General features: G+C 36.0%; 1 protein-coding gene and 1 pseudogene across 1 annotated transcript in view; both read right to left on the reverse strand.

Moving 5' to 3' along the window:
- LOC145287800 (diphosphoinositol polyphosphate phosphohydrolase 1-like) overlaps nt 1–26,592 on the reverse strand; it is a 567,419-nt gene that overhangs the window by 519,562 nt on the left and 21,265 nt on the right. The window lies entirely within an intron of this gene.
- On the reverse strand, nt 17,156–17,296 carry LOC145288360 (U2 spliceosomal RNA; annotated as a pseudogene).

Raw genomic sequence — 26,592 nt, forward strand, 5'->3', positions numbered from 1 at the left:
GTGCTCATTCTGTGTGTGCATGTGCATGTGTGTGTGTGTGTGTGTGTTTAAGGTTTTGATCTTTAAAACTATATATAAAAACAAATTTTTTAGTCCTTTATTGGAAAATTATTTTGCCAGTAAGTCAATCAATTTCCTGCAATCATTGAATTTATTTGCTTTAATGAATTCACAGTAATCCTAATGTTATTTCAGGGATCATCAGTTGTTATATATATATATATATATATATATATATTAGTAATTTTTTAGCTTTTAAAACTGGAACGTTTCATCCAAAGTCTTTTGTTGAAAAACTCCTTTGTTATTTGTTATACACTCATTCAAATAATCTAAACTAATATTATTGCAGCAATCACTAGTTCTTTATCATGAACAACTGTTTCAGGGATTTAAAAACAAAACAATTTTTTTTTTTCACATTTTTTTCTTCCTTCGCGATGCGGGTTCGAGCTTGCCTGCCAACTACCACTTTTTTTTTTTTTTTTCTGCTCAACACACACCTCCAACACTCTAGCGAGTGCAATCTTGTCGTGGTTAGGGGGGTTTGCATGTCTCCAGGACCCAGATGGCTATACTGACAGGTTGAAAGGTAGAGATCAGACTGAGCACTCACTGGTCCTCTAGGTTGGAGGTCAGAATAGGGCCAACAACCCAATTCTGTAAAAGAACGAAAGTTACAGAAACCACAACGACAACATCACCTGTGGACTTCTTGGTCTGGGAAGGGTCCTCTCCAGTAGAGTTCATGATGCGAGTGGGTGAAAGCCTCCAAGAAGCCAGTGCGCCGACAATCCTTCTGACGACCAAGGCCAAGACCTGGAACATCAGAACCCTATACGAGACGGACAAGACTGCAGGGATGTGTAGTGAAATGCACACACATAATCTCAAGATCTTAGGAGTGTGTGAAAGCCGATGAAATGGAAGTAGAAAAACAAGACTGACAAGTGGAGACACCATCATCTACTCTGGACAAGAAGGCCAACCACACATGTACAGTACAGTGCTGTTGATGACTACCAGGACAACGCAAGCACTGTTTTCCTGGGAACCTGTATCTTCAAGAATTCTCATGCCAAGATTCAACTCCAAAGGCAGGAAAGTCACTATAATACAGCGTTCTGCCCCTACCAACGCCACGGACATTGAAGACAAAGATGAGTTTAACGAGCAGATTCAAGCAACTGTGGACAGAAAACCAAAGAGAGATATGAAGATTTTGATGTGAGATTTGAACGCCAAGGTTGGCATGGACAACACAGACACAGATATGGCACTGGAGAATGGAACAGGAATGGAGAGATGTTCAAATTCTGCACTTTCAATGACCTGGTTATTGGGGGAACCCTTTTTCCACATAAGACCATGTAGATTTGCCCCGATGGACAGAAAGAGAGCCAAATTGATCATGTCACAATTATGCAAAAGTGGAGACGAAGCCTGCACAAAGTCAGGGTGAAGCAAGGTGCAGACACAGCATCAAACCACCACCTGATTGTGACAGTAGTGAGACCAAAGCTGAAGGCCTAGGAAGACCAACACACAAGTTCAATGTCTACAACTTGAAAGAAAAGGCAAAGGCAGAGGAATTCAGGACAGAACTACGAAACAAGTTCAGCATGCTGGAGCATCTACAGGAAGAGACAATTGAAGAACAGTGGAGTAGTCTTCGAGAGATCTGGAAGACAACATGCAAAACAGTCCTGGGCAAGAAGGCGAAGAAGCTCAAAGAGTGGCTGATAATGGATACCTGGGCACTCATCACGGAGAGAAACAATTTGAAAGACAATATCAACCAGACGCAAGACCTGGTAGAGAAACAAGAACTACAGGTGTGATACAGGAAGACACACAAGGATATAAAACGCAGTACACGTAGAGACAAGAGATGGTTCATAGAGGAGCTTACTGCGGAGGCAGAAACCGCAGATCAACTAACATTAAGAGACAATATGAAATGACTAGAGGGAAGAACAGCAACCCAAGTCACAAAGTTGCCAAATAAAGGTGATCTCTCATCTTGTAATAACTAGAGAGGAATTATGCTCTTATTCATACCAGGCAAAATACTGAGCAGAATCATTCTTGAGAGGCTGAAGATCGCCTTAGACAAGACACTTTGGGATGAACAAGCTGACTTCCAACATGACTGCTCATGCACGGACCACATCACAACCATGCACATGCGCATCATCATCGAGCAGTCCTGGGAGTAGCAGACCACCCTGTACGCAGTCTTTGTCGACTTCCAGAAGGCATTTGACAGCGTTGATAGAGAGGTCATCTGCAGACCATTGCATCACTATGGCTTTCCTCCAAAGTTTGTCGCCATCATACAACAGATGTACGAGGATGCCACCTGTCAAGTGATCCATGATGGGAAACTGACAGAACCCTTCACCATACAAACCGGTATCCGTCCAGGTTGCCTGCTCTCACCAATAATATTTCTGGTGGTGGTCGACTGGGTCATGAAATGATCCATGGCGGGGTGGAAGACAGGTATCCAATGGAATTTTACAAAACAGCTGGACGACTTGGACTATGCAGATGACATCAGCTTCCTTTCACACAGGTTTCAAGATGCGCAGGAGAAGTTATGTCATGTGGCAAGGGAAGCAGGAAAGAGTGGACTCCAGATCAACATCGGGAAGACAGAGGTCATGAGGGTAAATAACAGAAGGCAAGATCCAGTGCAACTACAACATTAGAGAGGTTGACAAGTTTGTGTATCTGAGCAGTGTTGTCAACAGGGATGAGGAACAGATGAGGACATCAAGCGCCGGATAAGCAAAGCCAGACACACCTTCAGGATCTTAAGACTAACCTGGAGAACAACAGTTCTCTCACTCCGGAATAAGATCTGAATTTTCAACACCAATGTGAAGTCAGTTCTACTCTATGGCTCAGAAATGTGGAGAGTGACCAAGACCAACACCCACAAACTCCAGACATTCACCAACAGATGTCTCAAAAACATTCTAAATATCAGATGACCAGTGACTATCTCCAATGAACAACTGTGGGGCAAAACCAAACAAACCCCAATGATTAGAGATCAAAAAACGAAAATGGAACTGGATTGGCCACACCTTACGGAAGTCTGCACCCAACATCCCCAGGCAGGCTCTTGAATGGAACCTGCAAGGCAAGCGTAAAATTGGTCGCCCGAGGCAGACATGGAAAAGAAGCATTGAGGCTGAGACCAAGGCTGCCAGAATGACATGGGCCTAACTGAAAAGGACCAGCCAGAACCGGGTCCGTTGGAGGAGTGTCATTGTGTGTGAAGAAGGTGGGCTCTCTCTATCATGCTAGAAAGCTACTTATGCCTGAAAGTATTTTGCACCTCTATAAGATCACTATTCGCCCATGTATGGAGTATTGTTGTCATATTTGGGCTGATGCATCTGCTACTAGTCTCTCACTCCTGGACAGGGTTCAAAAAGAGTCACCAACCTGATGTCCTGAATTGTCTCATCGACGAAATGTTGCTTCCCTCTGCCTGTTCTACAAATATTGATGGTGAATGCTCTGACCAACTACAAGCACTTGTACCCCCTCAACGTAAATAGCCCCGACAAACAGCTAAATCCCACTCCTACACAGGAGAGATCCCTAGATGTAAGAAAGACTTGTAATCCAATAGTTTCTTCCTCAGAACTGCCAGACTTTGGAACTCTCTTCCGGGATTCTGCTTTTCCAACTGTACTGACATGCAGAACTTCAAGTGTAATGTGAACAGACATCTTGCTACTCATCTCCCTTCATAATATCCCTGCAACTTATGTCCCCGATAGTAGCCCCCTACTTCAAAGTGGCACTGTGCCTTGTTTGGGGTGAAATTTAAAAAAAAAAAGAAAAGAAAATGTCTGAAAGCTTTAAAATAATCAGGATATTAAAAACCAACTTAAAGGGAAAAGTCAAAAGTGCAAATATCGGTTCCATACCGATGTCTTAAAACAATCACTGAAATTTTTTGAAAGGAGAGATGACTAAGCATAATTAAACAGTTATTCATATTGATTTAAGGGAGATAATTCTCAAGTCAAATAGTTTTACAAGTAAACAATGAAGGTAATGTTTTTTAATAACTTAAATTTATATGATACTAGTGTTGGCCGGGTGTGTGTAGCTGGTGTAGTAAGGAACCCCGTGGTGGGAAGAATCAAAGCAACAGTAAGTGTGTGTTGAGCAAAAAAAAATAAATAAATAAAATAAACAAAAGGCAGGCAGGCTCAAACCCATACTGTGCAGGAGGAAAAGAACGTAAAAAAAAAAAAAAAGTGACGTGTTTGCCATTGCGCCCATCTCCAAACCAGAAGTGGCAAAGGTTTAAATTAAGGTTAGTCAATCAAAAAGAGAGGATAACTTTAAAAAATATTGACAAAAAAAGCAACCTCTCCTTGTAGAAAAGTGCCCAGTTGAGGGTGAAGCAATTAATGTTTTTAGACAATTTTTCGATAGTTGTCGTCTGAACAGTCAAGCTTCAAAACGATACTAATCTCGTGAAAATTCGTCACCTCTGTTGAAAGTTTTAAGCAGACATACAAACATACATACGTACATTTAAACAGACAGGTGAGATTTATATAATAGATGTATCTACAGTGCCGGCAAAAAGAAAGTCCGCACTTGTAATTTTTTAAAAAACTGCAAATTTAAGTTAAATTTAATGTAACTGTTTAAACAACAACTTCAAATTGAGGAGGCAAAAAGAAAGTCTTCAGCAACAAATCTGCTTAAAAACAGCTTAAATTATCGCCCCTAAATCAGTTTAAAATATCCACTAACAAGCAACAACGCATTTCTAATCATAATTGTTGTTGTTCCAGGTCATACAACGTAACATTTAGTCCATATGTCATGACTTTCTCTTAGTGATTGTCAAGAGCTCATTAATCTCCACCTTTCTGGTTTATCCAATTGAAAAATTGGCCACAGATTGAAATGTGATGAGAAAACGGTACGAAAGACTGCAAAAGCACCAAAACACCGGCAGTGTTAGTGATGTCCCTAAATCTGGTCATACTAGAGTTACTTCTAACAGGGAAGACAATGCTATCAAGATCGGCAGCCTAAGAAACAGATTTGAAATGGCTCCCTAAATACAACAACAGTGCAATCTTGATAAAAAGTGCTCTCTTTTTACTGTCAAGAACAGATTAAAGGAATTTAATTTGCAAGGATATGTTGCAAGACGCAAGCCAATGATTTCTGTAAAGAACAGAAAGCGCCGTTTGGACTTCGTCAGAGGCAATGAAGATCATTGATCAGAAGTGCTTTTTAGCGATGAAAGCTATGAAGATATTGGTCAGAAGTGCTTTTTAGCGATGAAAGCAAGTTCAATAGGCTAGGCAGTTATGGTAGGCAGTACGTCTGTCGGAGGAAAGATGAAGAATTAAATCCTAGGTGCTCAGTTTCAACGCTGCAAGGTGGTGGAGATTCAGTTTTGGTGTGGGGCATTATTAGAACCAATGGTCCAGGGCCTATAGTTCGCTTGCAAGGTGGAATTAATTCAACCAAGTACATTAATATGTTGACTGAGAATTTTCTACCCTACCTTGGTCGGAATTTGGATGATAATTCCATCTTCATGCAGATAATGCTCCCATTCACACAGCTGGCAATGCCAAGAGGTTCCTGGAAGAGCATGATATTCCGTGTTTGGATTGGCCTGCACAATCTCCAGACCTCAATCCTATCGAAAACGTATGGCATTACATCAAGCAACAACTACGCAATGATAAAATTTCAAATTTGGAAGAACTTTGGACAAAAATTAAAGAAAAGTGGGATGCCATTTTCCAAGAGTATAACTGCAGTCTAATTCAAGGAATTCCCAAAACATTGCAGGCTGTCAAATTGCAGAAGGGCTATGCTACTAAATATTAACTAATTCATTGTGTTTCTGTTGTATTTGTGTTGCATTAATGCCCTTAAGTTTCATTTAAATAACAATTTTCCATTGTGCAGACTTTCTTTTTGCCTCCCTAATTTGAAGTATTTTTTTTAAAGTGACGTAACGACTAGAATATTTCAATTAAAAGTCAAATATTAACAGGTAAAATTATAGAAGAATAAAAGGGCAATCAAATGAGGTTCAAACAGTCACATTAAATTTAGCTTAAATTTGCAGTTTTTGAAAAAATTACAAATGCGGACTTTCTTTTTGCTGCCTGTGTATGCTTATATGTTTGTCCGATTAGAACTCCTGAACTAATTAATCGATTATTATGAATTTTGGAATAGCTGCTAAGCATAATAACTTCAGAAACACAATAAGGTCATTTCCAATTAGAAAAGAAGGCTGAAGCTATCTTTACTGTTGCCCCTACCCCCCCCAGCAGATCTGTCCCTTACTGGCTTGGTTCTAGATAGTACCAGCAGAAAATGTTTAGAGGTAGGAGTTAGCCTTATCGACGGGGTACCAAGAGATTGCATTTTATTGGATGGGTTTGTAACAAAAGTGAATATCTGAAAAAGGACATAGAGCTCCGATAACTGTTTCCGCAAGCCATGTTGCCAGAAAATATTGGATTACAAATATTCCAGGTTTGCCAAGGTGCTTTCACATTTTTTTCCCCGCAAAAAATTAAAGATATTTACCCATTGTACATACATGTATGTTTTCCGCATGCTATAATTACTTATCATAAGCAACTGTGATGTCGATAAAAATTTGCCAATTCGGACATAGTTTCTAATAGCCAACATTTTCATACAAGCCAGAAATCATCACTAATCAATCCGACAATGACCTAAACCACTAGATTTTTTTTTTTTTTCGAAGTGTGATATGGTACGGCTAAGTCTGAGAAACTCAACCCTCCAAGGGATTACTTCCTCCTTTTCAAGGAGGAGATTACCATTTGAAGTACCTTGCAGAGTGTAGAAATATTTAGCAACAAATGCCCATGGTTTGCATGTGCCCGCTGTAGGGAAGCAATGGTGCGCAAACCTAGAACCATTTACATGCACGAATAATACAATTATGATAATTTAGGTGTTATTAGAAGTCCAGGGTGGATTATTTTGCTCGACAGAGGTCTTTTGGTTTTTAGACAACACCTCATTCATTTTGTTGATGGTTAGAGAAAAAAAAAAAAAAAAAAAGACTGCTGCTGCTGCTAAGGTGAAAAAGCAAAATGTTTCGACTTGAGATTATATATATGTAAAGTTGAGTTTTTCAACCCACTTATATTTTTTCTTCAAAAATTATTAAAACGAACTTCTTAATATAATTTTATCATGAATATGCGAGTGACTAAATAAGCGTTAACTATTTTGAATAGGTCTTGAAAAGTGAACTTTCATTAATTAATTATTCATTTTTATGGTTTCGTATTGGAGGATTGGTTTCATTTAACTATTATGCTCAGTTCTATTTCTGCATATTTTCTACATTAGGCATTTAAGATAATGCAGTTAAATGGACTGGTAAACAGCAAAACAAAATAAAATAAATACGATAAGCAAAAGTTCTGCTAGAATTCGTCACTGTAAACTTTCTCAACTTCCAGCACGTGTTCTCAGGCATTTTATTAGAAAACTGACCCTATTCCATTTGCATATGTGTGCAGTGGAATATGAGATCTCGTGAGATTCCACGAGACTACACCTTATAAATCCATTGCTGCCATCTTTAATTTCTCTCTCTCTCAGATCCCATCCGAAGGTAAGTTGTATAACCGCACAATACACACACACAGGCGGTTTCTTCTTTGATTATTACATTCAACTCTACAGATAAAAATACAAGTTCCAGCGCATGCACTATATATAAATAAAACTGGACCCTGAACTCTTGCTTGAATCTTGTTTTCAATGATCTTGCGATTCCTTCTTTTAAAAAAGGGATAACAGATGTGTGTGTGTGTGTGTGTGTGTGTGTGTGTGTGTGTGTGTGTGTGTGTGGGCATGGCTCAGAGGCTAAGGAATGAGGCTGGAGAGCTGCATATTTTGGTTTCGATTTATATATATATAAAAATTGATAAAGAATTATCTCTATAATTATAAATGTGTAATCTGCCTGAATTGAAATATAATTCATGTATTTATTTGCTTCCCCACCAAAGCAAATTAGGAACAAGGCCGTTTTTAATGTGGGGTAAAAACCGGCTCCCCTAAAAGTAGGCAAAAAGGGGGCACTCTGGTTACCAAAAATAATAATTGTCCCAGTATAGAGGGTTTCCCCTCCACTGACTGGTACAAATTATCTTACGTGCAGCATCTGCAGTACAGATACTACACTTTGATCCCGCCCGAAGGCCAGGTATTTATTTGCTCCCCCACCGAGCAAATTAGGCACAAGGCCGATTTTTTATGTGAGGAGTGAAAGGGAAATGGGGACCAACTCCCCGGGGAGTAGGGAAGCTGGATAGTGACAATTGGTATGAAGGGTTGCCCCTACATTGACCAAGGTCTTATATGAGGGGTTGCCCCTTTGCTTGCAGTATCTGCCAGAACAGATACTACACTTTGATCTGTGCTCGAAGGCCAAGAACAACAGAAAAAAGGCAAGCCTCTTTTCTAAGCGTAACACCGGCAGCCTGCTAGTCTATATTTTCTATATAAGTAAGAAAATGTGTGTGTGTGTGTGTGTGTGTGTGTGTGTGTGTGTGTGTGTGTGTGTGTGTGTCTACAGACTTAAAATTTGGTATATAGGGTATTCAAACATGTGGAAAACTTTTCATCTGGAGCTGCTCAGAGGTGAAAATTAAAAAATTGGGGCGGTCACTAGATTTTTATTTGTCAACAGATACTACACTGTGAAAAAAACTACTATGAAGATGGAAGCACGATATTGTAAAACTACTATGAAGATGGAAGCACAATATTGTAAAACTACTATGAAGATGGAAGCACAATATTGTAAAACTACTATGAAGATGGAAGCACAATATTGTAAAACTACTATGAAGATGGAAGCACAATATTGTAAAACTACTATGAAGATGGAAGCACAATATTGTAAAACTACTATGAAGATGGAAGCACAATATTGTAAAACTACTATGAAGATGGAAGCACAATATTGTAAAACTACTATGAAGATGGAAGCACAATATTGTAAAACTACTATGAAGATGGAAGCACAATATTGTAAAACTACTATGAAGATGGAAGCACAATATTGTAAAACTACTATGAAGATGGAAGCACAATATTGTAAAACTACTATGAAGATGGAAGCACAATATTGTAAAACTACTATGAAGATGGAAGCACAATATTGTAAAACTACTATGAAGATGGAAGCACAATATTGTAAAACTACTATGAAGATGGAAGCACGATATTGTAAAACTACTATGAAGATGGAAGCACGATATTGTAAAACTACTATGAAGATGGAAGCACGATATTGTAAAACTACTATGAAGATGGAAGCACGATATTGTAAAACTACTATGAAGATGGAAGCACAATATTGTAAAACTACTATGAAGATGGAAGCACAATATTGTAAAACTACTATGAAGATGGAAGCACAATATTGTAAAACTACTATGAAGATGGAAGCACAATATTGTAAAACTACTATGAAGATGGAAGCACAATATTGTAAAACTACTATGAAGATGGAAGCACAATATTGTAAAACTACTATGAAGATGGAAGCACAATATTGTAAAACTACTATGAAGATGGAAGCACAATATTGTAAAACTACTATGAAGATGGAAGCACAATATTGTAAAACTACTATGAAGATGGAAGCACAATATTGTAAAACTACTATGAAGATGGAAGCACAATATTGTAAAACTACTATGAAGATGGAAGCACAATATTGTAAAACTACTATGAAGATGGAAGCACGATATTGTAAAACTACTATGAAGATGGAAGCACGATATTGTAAAACTACTATGAAGATGGAAGCACGATATTGTAAAACTACTATGAAGATGGAAGCACAATATTGTAAAACTACTATGAAGATGGAAGCACGATATTGTAAAACTACTATGAAGATGGAAGCACAATATTGTAAAACTACTATGAAGATGGAAGCACAATATTGTAAAACTACTATGAAGATGGAAGCACAATATTGTAAAACTACTATGAAGATGGAAGCACAATATTGTAAAACTACTATGAAGATGGAAGCACAATATTGTAAAACTACTATGAAGATGGAAGCACAATATTGTAAAACTACTATGAAGATGGAAGCACGATATTGTAAAACTACTATGAAGATGGAAGCACGATATTGTAAAACTACTATGAAGATGGAAGCACGATATTGTAAAACTACTATGAAGATGGAAGCACGATATTGTAAAACTACTATGAAGATGGAAGCAGGATATTGTAAAACTACTATGAAGATGGAAGCACAATATTGTAAAACTACTATGAAGATGGAAGCACAATATTGTAAAACTACTATGAAGATGGAAGCACAATATTGTAAAACTACTATGAAGATGGAAGCACAATATTGTAAAACTACTATGAAGATGGAAGCACAATATTGTAAAACTACTATGAAGATGGAAGCACAATATTGTAAAACTACTATGAAGATGGAAGCACAATATTGTAAAACTACTATGAAGATGGAAGCACAATATTGTAAAACTACTATGAAGATGGAAGCACAATATTGTAAAACTACTATGAAGATGGAAGCACAATATTGTAAAACTACTATGAAGATGGAAGCACGATATTGTAAAACTACTATGAAGATGGAAGCACGATATTGTAAAACTACTATGAAGATGGAAGCACGATATTGCAAAACTACTATGAAGATGGAAGCACGATATTGTAAAACTACTATGAAGATGGAAGCACGATATTGTAAAACTACTATGAAGATGGAAGCACGATATTGTAAAACTACTATGAAGATGGAAGCACGATATTGTAAAACTACTATGAAGATGGAAGCACGATATTGTAAAACTACTATGAAGATGGAAGCACAATATTGTAAAACTACTATGAAGATGGAAGCACAATATTGTAAAACTACTATGAAGATGGAAGCACAATATTGTAAAACTACTATGAAGATGGAAGCACAATATTGTAAAACTACTATGAAGATGGAAGCACGATATTGTAAAACTACTATGAAGATGGAAGCACGATATTGTAAAACTACTATGAAGATGGAAGCACGATATTGTAAAACTACTATGAAGATGGAAGCACGATATTGTAAAACTACTATGAAGATGGAAGCACGATATTGTAAAACTACTATGAAGATGGAAGCACGATATTGTAAAACTACTATGAAGATGGAAGCACGATATTGTAAAACTACTATGAAGATGGAAGCACGATATTGTAAAACTACTATGAAGATGGAAGCACGATATTGTAAAACTACTATGAAGATGGAAGCACGATATTGTAAAACTACTATGAAGATGGAAGCACAATATTGTAAAACTACTATGAAGATGGAAGCACAATATTGTAAAACTACTATGAAGATGGAAGCACAATATTGTAAAACTACTATGAAGATGGAAGCACAATATTGTAAAACTACTATGAAGATGGAAGCACAATATTGTAAAACTACTATGAAGATGGAAGCACAATATTGTAAAACTACTATGAAGATGGAAGCACAATATTGTAAAACTACTATGAAGATGGAAGCACGATATTGTAAAACTACTATGAAGATGGAAGCACAATATTGTAAAACTACTATGAAGATGGAAGCACAATATTGTAAAACTACTATGAAGATCATTCCAAAAGCAAAGCCCCCTATTTGTGCTTCAGAATTTATTTTTCTACATAGCCACCACCATTCTCAATGCAGAAACATAAATGTGATAAATGATGGCTGTGTATAGCTATGTGGAGCACGTTTTGTCATTCAAAGGTTGTTCCAAAAGTAAAGCCTCCTATTTTTTTTAGTTCAAAAAGCTGAAGAGCTATGAAGACAAGAGTTGTATCATTAAAACGAGCGACCTTTTGTGCTCCAAAAGTTATTTTTCTACATAGTCACCACCATACTCAAAGCATTTTTGCAAGGAATTCAATAATGCATCTCTGCTTTTGATGCACATCCATGACAGGGGGTTGTTTTCTTAGAGTCTGACACCATCAATATTTCCAAGAGAGAGATGGAACTTTCAGGTCATGAATGCATAAGTTCAGTCATCATAGCAATGCAATTTGCAATCACTTCCGAGCGATTGAGGCAGAATAAAAAATAGGAGGCATTACTTTTGGAATGCCCCTCATAGCATATTCACTCATTTCAAAAGTGTTTTTTTCCCTCAGGTTCCATGCGTAATACTGAATTGATTTTAACTTAAAAAGATTAATCATGTTATAATCTTTAAAAAATTTAACTACCTATATACAATTTTTCATAGCATTGTTCAAGCCACTAAATTGCAGTTTTACCGAGAATATCAGATGTTTTATATATAAAGACGACCATATCTCCCAGCAAAAAAAGTTATCTCCCCTGATCGAGATAAAGATATGATGGGGGACCCCTTGTAAACTTAATATTTCATAGAAATTTCCTACTTTAGAGTAAGCCAGCTTTACTTGCCCAAGATAGGTGGTACACCTTTTCAAAGAATTACTTCATCATTTGGAAAGGAGGGAGGGGGGATGTTGCTGATTACCTGAGGTGCTCCTATAAACACTTGACTTTGTTTCACATAAGTGTCAGACTGTGCAAGTCAGCCGCTGGCCTGAAAAGAGATGGCTCGCGTCTGTCAAGACTTAGCAGTTATATGAATATGGTAGCTTCCTTTAATCTGGACAGACTATGGATATTTACCAAGATTATATATATATATATATTATTTTTTAGAGAGAATTAGACCTGGAGTCTAAAGAGCAGAGTTTATTTTAATGTATTACTAAATGTATTAATATTTTTAAAAGAAAACAGTGCCCATAGTACTTTAGATATATAATAAGCTTAATAGGTATAAGTATCCTAGAGCTATTTCAATATTGAGTAAAACGATTCATAATTGTGAATTAAAAATTAGTTTCAAAAGGAAAAACAAACAAAATAAACTCGATTGTACAATCGTTTCGGAAGCAACGTTCATTTTATTGAAATTAACAATAAGTATTTACCTTAATTTGACAAAAGTTTTGTCCTTTAAAACAGTCTCCTCATCAGAAAAAGTAGGCGGAGAGAAGTTACAGACATCAAAATAAAGCTAGCATTTAAGCCATGAGTAAGGCAGATATTCCGAATTTATCTACATTATAAAATCTGTTTTAGTTCAGTCAGTCTATCTTTTGGCATGCTGTTATATTTTGTCTCTGAATTGAAAATTTTACTCTCTCTCTCTCTCTCTCTCTATATATATATATATATGATGATTGCAACGTCTTGTCAGACGAGTGCCACTCCCTTAGATATTTAAAATTCATGAGCCCAAATATCTGAGGGACTATCTATACAAATATGATGTTACAGAGTCTTAGCTTTGTACGACAGCTAAGTCTCTCTCTCGGTTCAAAATGTTGAGATCCAGCAACAAGCAAGAGCAAGATAGCCAGCAACAAATTAAAATGCAGACCAGCTTAATGCGGGTACTGGTCTTCTGCTTTATGGTTTTTTAAATCAGAGATTTGCTTCTCCTAGAAAAGTTGCCTTCACCACGGCTTATGGGAGCCCTCTCTACCCCAATACACATATACACACACACAAATATACACGGTGCTAGTTGGCCGTTGACCCAGAAAAAGAGTTCATTCGCCCTTTGGAAGGTCTTGTTTTTAATCCTTCAGGGAGACTAGCCGCCCTCCTCACCAAACAAGTCTGGTGGGGGAACCAGTTTAGTCGCCGATGACCCGACCATGAGGCAGGTAGTACTGGGTTACATGGTACCAGTAGCATATGACATGACCATATATACATACACACATACACACACTCACACACATATAGATATACTTTTGAAGAATTCAAAGAAGAGATCTCAGTATAATTGTATGCAATAACTTCTCTTTAATCTATTAAGGTGGATGAGGGAAAATGTCTACATTCTAACAGTTTTCTTAGCCGGAAAAAGTATTTTCAGTAAATGTAAACAAATTATATTCACAAGCAAAGTGAAATATATAGATATACACATATCAACAACGTAGTTATATGTTAAAAAAAAAAAAATGTAACAAAAAAGTAGCCTAGTACAAATCAATTATCAATATATCAGATTAACTGCTATTTGGGTCTAACTTTAAAATTCCGACAAGATAACCTTATATGTTAGATTCAAATCTATTACATTCATCAATATCCTTTATTAATTGGTGAGGATATTTCGTATGAATATCTACTATGATATAAAGCAAGATAGCTTTAAGTTAGAAAAAAAAAAAAAAATCAATACCGACACACAATAGTCCAAATATTTACTCCATAACATTACATAATCTTTTGAAAAGAAAGGTCCGCCTTTGTGATGTACACATAATGGAAGATACACTCACGAGTGCGATAGCACTTCGGAATCACAGTTGCAGAAATGTTTTGACATACTTGATACAACGTGTGCTATAAAGTGGAAATTGTTCTGATTTTATATATTCAAACGGATTATGTAAGAATTATTTACACTATTCAGTCATAGGATTGATTCTACCTGAACTTAAAGTATATTCTGTATATGAGCTAAGCTAGAAAACAATTATAAATTATGTGTATTTTTTACATGGGAAATAAAATACAAGAGACGTTCCAAAAGTAATGTCTCCTATTTTTTTTTTCCGTTCGAATAGATTGGAGGAGATTGCAAATTGCATTGTTATGATGACTGAACTTATGAATTCATGACTTGAAAGTTTCATCTCTCTGTTGCAGATATTAGCAGTGTGATACTTTAACAAAGCAACCCTGTTATAAACAGGTGTCAGAAGCGGAGACGTGTCACTGAATTCCTCCATGCAAAAAAAAAAATTTTTTAAATTGAACCGATCAACATTCACCAGCGCCTGTTGAACGTTTCCAAAGCTGATGCAGTTGATATTGGCAGAGTTAGGAGATGTGTTCGTCGATTTCAAAGTGCCAGCAGAGATGCAAATGACAAAGCGCCCTACCACCAACTTTTACGATCGAGGTATCAAAAGAGGCTGGCAAAAGTACATTGAGAATGGAGGTGACTATGCAGAAAATTCAATTCCGGAGCGAAAAAGGTTGCTCGTTTTAATAGTATCGGTCCTGTCTTCGTAACTCTTCAACTTTTTGAGTTAAAGACTAGGAAGCTTTACTTTTGGAATGATCCTTGTAGGTAAAAGCACACTCCGAACGCCCATGCACAGCCATCATTCATATCTGGCAAAATTATGTCGATAATGGTGGCAAGCATGTAGAAAAACAAGTTCTGGAACACAAAAGGTCACTTGTTTTAATGGTACTACTCTCGTCTTTGCAGCTCTTCAATGTTTTAGTCCTTGAGTTCAAGAAATTGGTTGGTTGGTTGTTTTATGGCATATCAACCCTTTTCAGGTTATTTAATGCCGAATCCAGTGATTTTGAAGAACAATTTTTTAATAGAATATATTTGGGGTTTTTTTCAAGTAGATTTCTATGTAACCCATAGTTGGGATCTTAACAGGTACTACCACTCTGGATCAGAGTAGACCTGGGAGCAATGGTAATTAAGTTACTTTACTCCCACCCCTTCAGTTCAAGGATGAAATAAGTCTTATTACACCCATAGACGAAACGAGGCGACCACCTTTACAAAGAGAAACACTGAGGATTTACCTTGTGCAAGGACCCATGGCATAACAAATAATGTACTAGGTAAAATTCAGTTGTAAGTGTCACTCTTCTGAAGTTTGAAAGCTCAATGCTTAGTGCGGGCGATACTCAGAATACAATTGCAGATTATTTAAGATTTCTACCAGGTCATGGCTGACAGAACGATAGCATACTACCTCATCTAGGGATTTTTATCCTCGACCCTCAAAATCAACAGAGCTTAGACCATTTTGCTAATGACCTAGTCCTTGTTGATTGTGGTGTAATGCCGTTCCTATGCAGTTCTAAGACGTCTACCCTCCCAGGCTTGGCCTTTTCTCTATCGGGGAATGCTGATAGGGCTGCCCAGGCACTTTTTGCAGATCAGAGTGTCTCTCCTTGGGGGCGCTGATTTCTCAATCCCACTTTTCAACCGTGGTGTCATAGTTCTTGCAATGAGAGAGAACTAAGTATATATTACCCTTGTACGTGAAATAAAGGGTTCTTTTCGAAATTCCGTACAGATGCCAGAGATCAGCATTTTTGATCCCTTAACTATTTTAACCGGCTCAAGACCCATATTTTATACTGTATATTTTTTGTTGTTTTCTACTTTAGATTTTGAAAAACAAAAAAACTATTTGAAATTTAAATATGCTTGGAGACCAGGTTTGTGGGACCGACATCAGAGAATCCAGTACGAAATTTGGTCTCTTTTGAATTGATGACAAGAAAAAGACTATTCCCCCCCCCCCGGCTGGAGAAAGAGGGGGAAGGCACAATTCACAAACACATGTTCCAAAGAATATGGTTCTATAATAATCAAAGTTGTGAGGGACCTCAGAATTGTGGTGCTTGCAGGAGGCGAGAAAGATCGCCTTTCAGATTCCATCCAGTTTCTTTGTTCCAATATCAGATCTCCCTCTCTAAATTCTCTCTCTTTCTATATATATATATATATATATATATATATATATTTTACAAATTTTTTTCAGGGTGTCCACATATTACCGAAAAAAAAAAAAAAAAAAAAAAAAAAAAAAACTATCTCGGAAGAAGGTATCTATTATTGCTTTGCTTTGAAAGATTTTTCGTTTTATTTTCTTTTTTATTCATTCAATTCTTATTTGCTGTTTTTAAATTTGCGCATAAGCTAACAAGGCCGATAGCCGTTAGTCGCGTGCTCTCGTGTAATGAATGAATGCGTGAACGTAGGATTGACATGAAATTCTTAAAGATAAACTAAAATGACCGAAAAATGGACTGAAATAACTTAAATAAATAAAAAGTAAATGACTTAGAAAGGCTTTAATGAACTTAAGGATGAATTGAATGACCTTAAGAATGACTTGAATGCTTAAAAAATAACTGGAATCCTTCGAAAACAACTTGAATGATCTGGAGAATGACTTGAATGACTTTGAGAATGACTGGTTGTAAAGTGGGTGATCATTTTACATTAAATTAATACAGAAAAGTAACCCCCACCCCACTTTATATCACAAAGTTACAAACATAAGTACAGCATGTAGTAAGAACAGATACTACACTTTGATCTTGGCCAAAAGGCCAAGAAAAGCTTAAAAAGCTAGAACAGCATCTATTAACAACAGACCTTTGATCTTAACCAAAAAGGCCAAGCACAAAAGTGTTACCGACAGACAGACCGACGGAGTGACTTAGTGGGTCGCTTGCACGCGACTAAAATATGTCGCTATCCTTTTAATCTGCGTAGTGTGGATGTTTTATTTGGACAGACTTGTTTTTCATAATCTATGGCTTATTTGTTTTTGTTTTAAGATAAAATGAAGGGGAGAGAGGGGAAGAGAGAGAGAGAGAGAGCGAGAGAGAGAGAGGGGGGGAAAGGGAGAGAGAAAAAAATAAATAAAAGACAAATTTTAAAGACGTCAATAATACGAAAACGTGACGACTCGTAAAAGGCAACTGATTTAGGTTTTATTGCGACAATAACAAAAACAAAACATTTGTGTGGTTTTAAAATGAAAGGGCAAAGAATCAAATGGAAGGTACCATTATAGATTAATACCCTCTATCATTATAAAAGGACTAACCTCCTTCCATCTTCCCTAAAAGATTCTACCCTTTCTTTTTTAGGGAAATAATATACATGTAAACACCTGAAAAAAAAATGTTTGCAGAAAAAACAAAACAATTTAGAATTTAAAGTGGGGGATCAATTTCGTAAAGAAATTTAATATAGATCTTTTATTCACTCCCACCCTTCATATTTTTAACGATTTTAGCGCCTTTTTTTTTTTTTCTGGGAGATATACGATATGATACGCGGTTATTTTTTTTGGGGGGGGGGAGTACCATCTTGCCAGTCGGATTTAGGGTTTGTAGAAAAAATAGTCAACTGCCCTTAAAAGTTAGGACCCGGAAATGGAGGGTTATTTAACGTTAAATTTATATACAAAACTAATCCCCTACTAATTTTTTTAAATGCTTCTTTTATTTTTTTTCTGACAAGTTTTTAAGTGATGTTCGCACAAATCACCGTAAAAGTAAATTCCCAGAAGATGGGGGGGGGTCTAACTGATTCTTTCATATTTTGTCATTTACAATCAGTTAATTAGGTTCTTATTTATAATTCTACTTAATTAAAAAATTTAAAAATACAGAAAAATCTTCATGATGTTCTCGGAACGAAAATGTCATTCGAAAAATCACGAAAATTTATCAAGTAATTTATTTATAAAATACTTTTACATTTTTCAGCATAAATTGTATTCATTATAAATGATTCTTATATCAATAGTTCGAATTGAGTTGTCCGTTTATTTATAAACTGTGGCGGATAAAAAAATTAAAATAAAAAAAAAAACAGCGCCTGGCTTAGTAATTTTCTTAATTAAAAAAATATAATTATAATTTGATCAATTTACTTGACTTTTGGAATATGACATCTTCGTTCCGTGATGGATATGTAAATATTTGTCCGTATTTTTTGTAATTATTATTATCATTATAATATATCCTAAAAAAGAACATTAGTTTTTAAGATAAAATGGAGAGCAGGGAAGAAACAAACAAACGAAAAAAATATTTTTTTAAAATGCCAATAACACGAAGAAGAAGAAAAACGTGACAAGTCATAAAAGGCGCTTTTATATTAGGTTTTATTGTGGCAACTGGCAACGGTAATTAATAACAAGAAGAAAGAAAAAAACAGACAATTCTATAAATTTTCTGCTTTAATAACACAAATGAAAGGGCGAAGAATTATACAAAAAGAAAAAATAAGTCTCCCGTAAGATTAAAAATAAATAAAAATGGAAAAACCCAGTTTAAAAATAAATGAAGTGACAATTATGGCCCCACTGACCTTCCATAGTAAACAAATAGGTCAGTTCGGCTTTTCCGTCTGTTTTAAGTGACGGGGGGAAAAATTGTTTTTAGCATGTCTAAAAGTAATAAAGAAAATTGTTTTCTAGTTATTTTGTTTTCTTACGTAAACGGCATGAAATGAAAATACGAGACGAAAACAAAAGCAAAATAGACGACAGCCCCCCCCCCACCGCCCACGTTTTATTTTCATCTTACTTTTCATAAAATTGAAAATGACAAAAATAAAATACGAGGAAAGAAATTCTGATCACGAAGATCAATATAAAAAAAAAATAAATTAGCTTCTTTTTGATGGAAGAAATAAAAAAGCAACGAGATTTCAAATAATTTACTTACGTTATATATATATATATATATATATATATATATATATATATATATATATATATATATATATATATATATATATATATATATATAGTGAGAGAGAGAGATTTTGTCATAATAACGAAATTTGAAATATGCAATTTCACGCAGAACCAATCGCCTTAATTGTCATGGCACAATAAGGAAAATATCCAAAAACTACGAAAAACGATATGGTAGAAAATTAATTATTAATGAAAACAGTTTTTGAAAACAATTAGCGAAAATTCGGTTTCCAGAAAATATTTACCCCCCCGCCCCCTTCCTTTTGTTATAATTAGAATTTTGCGTGTTTTGGGGGGGTTTTTTGTTGTTTTTTTTTTTTGTTTCAAAATTCAATTTTCGCTAATTTTCATTAATAATTAATTTTCTACCTTATCGTTTCTCGTACTTTTGGGATAGGTTCATAACTGTGACATACCATTGGTTTTACTTGAAATTAAATATTTCGATTTTCGAAGAATCACACGCACACACACACACATATATATATATATATATATATATATATATATATATATATATGAGAGAGAGAGAGAGAGAGAGAGAGAGAGAGAGAGAGAGAGAGAGAGACCCGTTAAACAAAAACGGTATACATTGAAATTAACGAAACATTAAAAAAAATAGAGAGGGGGGGAGAGAGGGAGGGAGGCGAGACAGAATCATGCGGCCATTTCTTGTGTCTGTTTCTCGCCTCTAGAATTTACGTATTACTATCTAATATTTACCATAAATCGATTATTTATTGAAGACAAAATGCAATATAGTAAAATACGAATAAAAAAACTCTTATTAAAAAAATAAAAAATAAAAATCTACAATGCATGCCGGTTTCTGGGCATTTATTTAGCAATATACACACAAAAAAAAAAAAAAAAAAAAAAAAAAAAAAAAAAAAAAAAACGAACAAATATATTACCAAATGCAAGATGAGTTACGCTTCTACCTATCTGAATTAGTGTTTTTTGTAGTTTAACTTATTTTAAAGCGTTTATTTATTTCGAAACACAAATAGTGTTGGGTGCTTAGAACGAAAAAAAGAATGACCGATATTAGGCGGTCATATTGAGAAACAAGATAATCGCTCAAGAATTGAAAATTAAACTGCCCCGACTGGTTTCGCACTACCTTTATTTTTAATATCATCGTGACATTTACTGGATGATGGGTTTCAAATAATATTTGGTAAATATCCAGATCCGCTACTACAGAACACCGACCACTCTAATTTGTTTTTTTATAGGTAATTGAGATCGCTGACAACGAATCTGATAGTCAAACTTGGGGCAAATTTACCGTTTGCATGGTATTTACCCCTGAACCCAGGAACTACTTTCCACCATTTTGCAGCTTCCGTTTACGCTACGCGTATGCACGCTGTAGCATAAACGACGGCTTCACCAAGCAAACTACGTTGGGGGAGGGGATTTTTTTTTCCAGGATATAGAATTTTCGGGTTTGTATTACTGTACACAGATTCGAAAAAGTTGTCAAAAAACAAATATATAACAAATAAATATTATCAAAGGCAAGATAAGTTACTTTTCTACCAAACTGGATACATTTTTTTTTTTTGTTTTTATTCAATGTAACGTTTATTCAGCTCGAAAAACACGCAGTGTTTACCGATGTATTGGAAAATTCAAAATGGCTCCCGACACTCTCTTTAACATGGTAAGTTTGGGAAAAGGTGTTATAAATAAAAAACTAGAAAAAATACTACTAAAAAAACACCGAATATATGTCAACTTATGTCACGGTAACATATAATGAGCGAATTTCTAACAGTAGTTCGTCTAGTTTATTATTCATAACATCTTTTCCTGAACTTACCGTATTAAAGAGAGTGTCGGGCGCCATTTTGAATTTTCCAATACATCGGTAAACATTGTACGCTTTTCGAACTGAATAAGCATGTTACATTGAATAAAAACACGAAAAATATATACAGTTAGGTAGAAAAGTAACTTATCTTGCCTTTGATAATATTTATTTGTTATATATTTGTTTTTTGACAACTTTTTCGAATCTATGTGTACAGTAATACAAACCCTCCCAAGATTTTACTGTTTACATTGGGGGCGCGGATGTGATGTTGGGGCGCGCGCCACCAACATCACATCCGTCCCCCCCCCCCGCTCGCGCCTAATGTAAACAGTAAAATCTTCGGAAAATGTTAAATGGTGTTCTAATTGGTAAATGTCGGTGCGTTACTTACGGAAAAACGTTTAACTAAACTGCAAAAGCACCTATTAAGCCACATAAGTTCTATAATTGAATCCCCCTCCCGCAAAAAAAAGAATGAAAAACAAAGATGTTTGGTGCTTATGTTTTTGTAAACCACATTAAAAACTATGTGAGACAAAAAAAAAAAAAAAGTCCCCCAATTTGTTGTACTTTTCTTTAACTGTAAGTCATTAAAAAAATGTCAGTCCCTAATTTTTTGATTGGTACGCCATGTGAGAAGGCAGTTTGCTAGGTGAAGCAAGCCGTCGTTCATGCTGCAGCGCGCACGCGTAGCGTAAACGGAAGCTGCAAAACGGTGGAAAGTTATTCGTGGGTTCGGAGGTTAATACCATGCAAACGGTAAATTTGCCCCAAGTTTGACTATCAGATTCGTTGTCAGCGATCTCAATTACCTGTAAAAAAACAAATTAGAGTGGTCGGTGTTCTATAGTAGCGGATCTGGATATTTACCTAATATTTTGTTTTATTTTCTATTTTTGGCCGATTATCGAGGATCCACAGATGACCGTCTCATGTCAGCCATTTTATTTTCGTTCTAAATCACTCGACACTACTTATGTTTCGAAATAAATAAACGTTTTAAAATAAGTTAAACAACAAAAAAATTGATGCTTGTTAAGATAGAGTTGACAAACCGATTTTTTAAGTATGTCGTTTTAAGAAAAAACAAAACAATATTACATATTAAATTGTAATTTGCGAGTGATTTTTCAAAGTAGCGACTAGAAATAATAAAACGCTTATCTTTTGGCGATTGTATTTCTTTCACTGACACTCTTCCAAAACTCACTACGGAGCGAAAAATAACTTTTCAACATTTTTTTTTTTTAAATGAGACTAACAAAGTTAAATTATTTAAACAATAAAAGTTTAATGGAACAATATATATAATTTTTTTAAACGAAGGCTGTTAAAAAAAAAACACCTGAAGAAATTAAAATGTTTATAGCTTCAAGTATCAATATAAAATTTGTTGTATATTTAGAATTACACTTATTAAAAAAAACACACAGAAAAATCTTTATGATGTACATATTTGTCATAGAACGAAGATGTCATATTCTAAAAATCATGTAGGTTTGGCTAGTAACTTTTCTATTTGGCAAGTAAACGAAAATATTTAGTTTGTCAAAGGCCAACTAATGATAAATTTGTCCATAGAGCCCTGATATCCGAAAATTATGAAAAGTAATTGTCTGACTAATATTATGGCTTTTTGGCTTTATTAACTAAAATTACAAAATATAAAGTACAATTTCTGATTTTTAAATGAATATAATTAAACAATTAGATAACAAAAAAGAAATTACAAACCAACTACAAAGTACAAATTGTAATTCTTTAATCTAAAGTTATGCATTTGCTGCTGCTCAACTTTCTCTTCTACCCTTGCTGCCTGCCTCCTCTACTCTCAGTCTCTTCAGTATTTAAAGCTGAATACTTTTAAGTTGTAATGAAGAAACATTAGCGTTTCTCCATTCTCAGGACACAGCTTGTTTCTCATAGGTTCACACACATTACCACCTGTACTAAAGAGTAAATCACTTTCCACAGATGAAGGTGGTGTGCTTAAATATTGCTCTACTTCCTCTTCTACCCTTGCTGCCTGCCTCCTCTACTCTCAGTCTCTTCAGTATTTAAAGTTGAATACTTTTAAGTTGTAATATAAAAACATTAGCGTTTCTCCATTCTCAGGACACAACAAGTTCCTCATAGGTTCATACACATTACCACCTGTACTAAAGGGCCTGTCACTCTCCACAGATGAAGGTGGTGCGCTTAATCATTTTGAAGTCAGGTTACTCTGCAGTGGTAAGATCTCATGTGTCTACTTCCACCACTAAAATGGATCATCACTTTTTGTGAGTAGTTGTGAAGTTACATAATGGTCAAGTTCCTTTGTGCACTTAATCATAAGGGAGTTTACTATTTTTTCAGTTTAGATTGTGATTCTTGTATTTCTGTTGTACTTGCAGTTTCCATGTTTAACTTAGCTCCTACCTGTTCTAAGTTTTCATTTGTTACTTATTTCCATGGCAGGTGCTCGTCTGAACTTCAATCTCTGGTCCCTCCTCGCCAATCTTTCACGAAAAACACCCGTCTAGCTGAATCCACTGTGAAAAATTTCCTCCACTCTATATCTGTGCCTAAATCAAAACGCGGATTCCATGAACAAAGCTTCTTTCTTAGAACTGCACGCCTATGGAACTCCGTTCCGTCTGCCTGCTTCCCTCCGGACTACAACTTGGATATCTTCAAGTGCAATGTTAACAAATTCCTAATGAACCGCCCCCTTAATTAAACACTCCACACTAACGTAATGTACTTGCAATAATCCTTATCCCTGAGTGGCTTCCGGGCCTTGATAAGTGGTGATCACTGTGTAAAAAAAAAAAAAAAAAAAAAAAAAAAGGCTAATTCATCAAACAGGCTTGAAAAAGATACGATTTTACTTCTTAACCCTCAACAGAGCTTGAAGAAGTGTAAGCCATTTTGAGTTTCAGATGGTTCGCTGTTCCACACAAGTCCTGGGAGGTGACTTGTTTGTAGTAGACAGTTCCACAGAACAAAATATTCTTACCGTGTCGAAACCCGGGAAAGAACATGTGAAATTGCTCCAGAAAAGGTTTAATATTTATGAAGCAATTCTGGTTTCTGATTGGTTGGTAGCAGCACGTGAATTAATTTGATTCGTCAGTTCTTAGCAGCATCATTTATAAATAGAATCGTCCGACTGTGTGGGATCATACCCCATTACACCACTGTTGTGATGGGATGTGTCTCCTAGCAGCTTCGGCTGAATGGAGACAGGGTAGTACAAGTCAAGGATTCATCACTTGACACTCAGCCCAACAGGTGAGGGGCTAGGAACTGGCCCAGCACCTGTTGGACTGAGGTACACCGCCTGGGTAATACCTAGGAGGTCCACCCTCCCAGGCCTTGCCACCGGGCTTTTCGGTGGGGCAAGTTTATTGCTTGCTGCCTGAGGCGCCCCGACCATGGAATGCCGACGGGGTTACTCAGGTAATTTCTAAAATTGCAGGAGTGCCCCTCCTTTAGGGGAGCCTGCGGGGTTCCCACTTTCCAGGCCTTGTGCCAAATATTGCCGATGTGGGCGGCAATTAAATAACTACTCCATTACAACTCCAAAATATTGCAACAAAGTGTATATTGTTGATTCGGCTTCATTATTATCAGTAGAAAATAGATGTAGAATCCAATTCTTAGTGTTTTCCATGTCATTATTTTGAAATTTAAATTTGAATCTTCAAGCTAGGAAAGCAGACACAAGTTTTTTTATCATTTACATAGGATTAAAATTGTGTCTCCATTGATTCATTGAATTGTTCAACAGTGGTAAGAATTCCACTAAAGTCAGAAATATCAAAATTAGATTGGACAGCTTTTGAAAGAAATAATCTCAAAGCTAAAATTGTAGGTATGATCATTGATATGGTTGATGTTCTGCGCCTTGTTTTTTTTTTTGGGGGGGGGGGCGATTTCTTCAAATGGAGTCAATAACTGAACAATTTTTTAACAAGTCTCCAATGGTAAGTTGTTAAAGTAGGTATTTTATAGCGTTGCAAATTCTCGTATAAAAAAACTTAAATATGTTATTAAAAATTCCGGTTTGTGTGAATCCTTCTGCTCCACATATATGCAATGAAAAAGTCCTTTTTTCTGATTAATATTTACCAGATAAAAAATATGGTTATTGTAAAAAAAAAAAAAAAAAAAAAAAAAAAAAAAACAGCCGAGTTCGTTTGCCTATTTTAAAACTCACAGGGTTAGCTTTAACAAAGCCAATACAAAAATAAAATAATGTTTAAAAAAAAAAACAAAAAAACAATAGTGCTTATGCAGATAATGTTTTGGAAACATATTTCTCGATGCCATACTAGTGCGTAATTGTTACGGCTCTACAAAAAAAAAAAAAATTCCTGTTTTTTTTTTTTTTGTCTCTCTTACTTTCCCTCTCTGTCTTGCTCTAACCAAGTCTGTTGATCTGTTCCACAAATCCCAAAAACCTCAACATGAAATATCTCCAGAAAAAAAAATGCAAATAAACCTAGAACCGCATCCTTCAACGTAGACCCCTTACTACCATGTCTCCTTCTCCAACATCAGGGGTCTACGTTCCAACCTTCCAGAGGTTGAAACCCAATTGCAGGAGACAAAACCCGACATATTCTTCCTAAGCAAAACTGGCATAGGGCCGACTACTTCCCTAGACGAGTTCATAATTAAAGGATACTCTAACTTAACATCTAAATCTGACCCCCAAGATCGCCATGGGCATGGAACATGTGCCTACATTAAAGACGGCTTTCCATGTGGTAGGGATATCTCCAGAGAAGACCCTGAATTACCTTATATGTGCTTCCGGGTTGCACTTGCTTACACCACCGCATTTATATTTGCCTTCTATCACCCCCACAACTGCGGAGTTACTATATTTAACAGTATATCTGAGAAAATTGACCATATTCTGTCTGCTCATCCTTTGGCTAATATCTACATTTGTGGTGACTTCAATGTCCACAACGTGGAATGGTTGACCCACTCGAACAAGACAGATGATGAGGGGAGGTTTTGTCATGACTTCGCCATTGCCTATGAACACCCAGATTGTCCACGAACCCACCCGTGTGCCCGATACTTCCAGTCAGTACGCAAACCTTCTAGACCTTTTTCTCACAACTTCCCCTGAGCTATGTTCATGTTCCATTCTGTCTCCTCTGGGATCTCCGACCACTCAGTTGTATCAGTTAACCCTCTAGGGCCGCCCATGCCATATATGGCACGATCCTAATCAGGAAGATTAGCGCCCAAGGTGAGAGATATGGCAGATTTCAAAATTTCAAGTTTTTAAATGAATTCACTTTTTTGGTTCA

This window comes from Euprymna scolopes, chromosome 11 (genome assembly GCF_053919585.1).
Source record: "Euprymna scolopes isolate OS-2025 chromosome 11, ASM5391958v1, whole genome shotgun sequence".
NCBI classification, from domain to species: Eukaryota; Metazoa; Mollusca; class Cephalopoda; order Sepiida; family Sepiolidae; genus Euprymna; species Euprymna scolopes.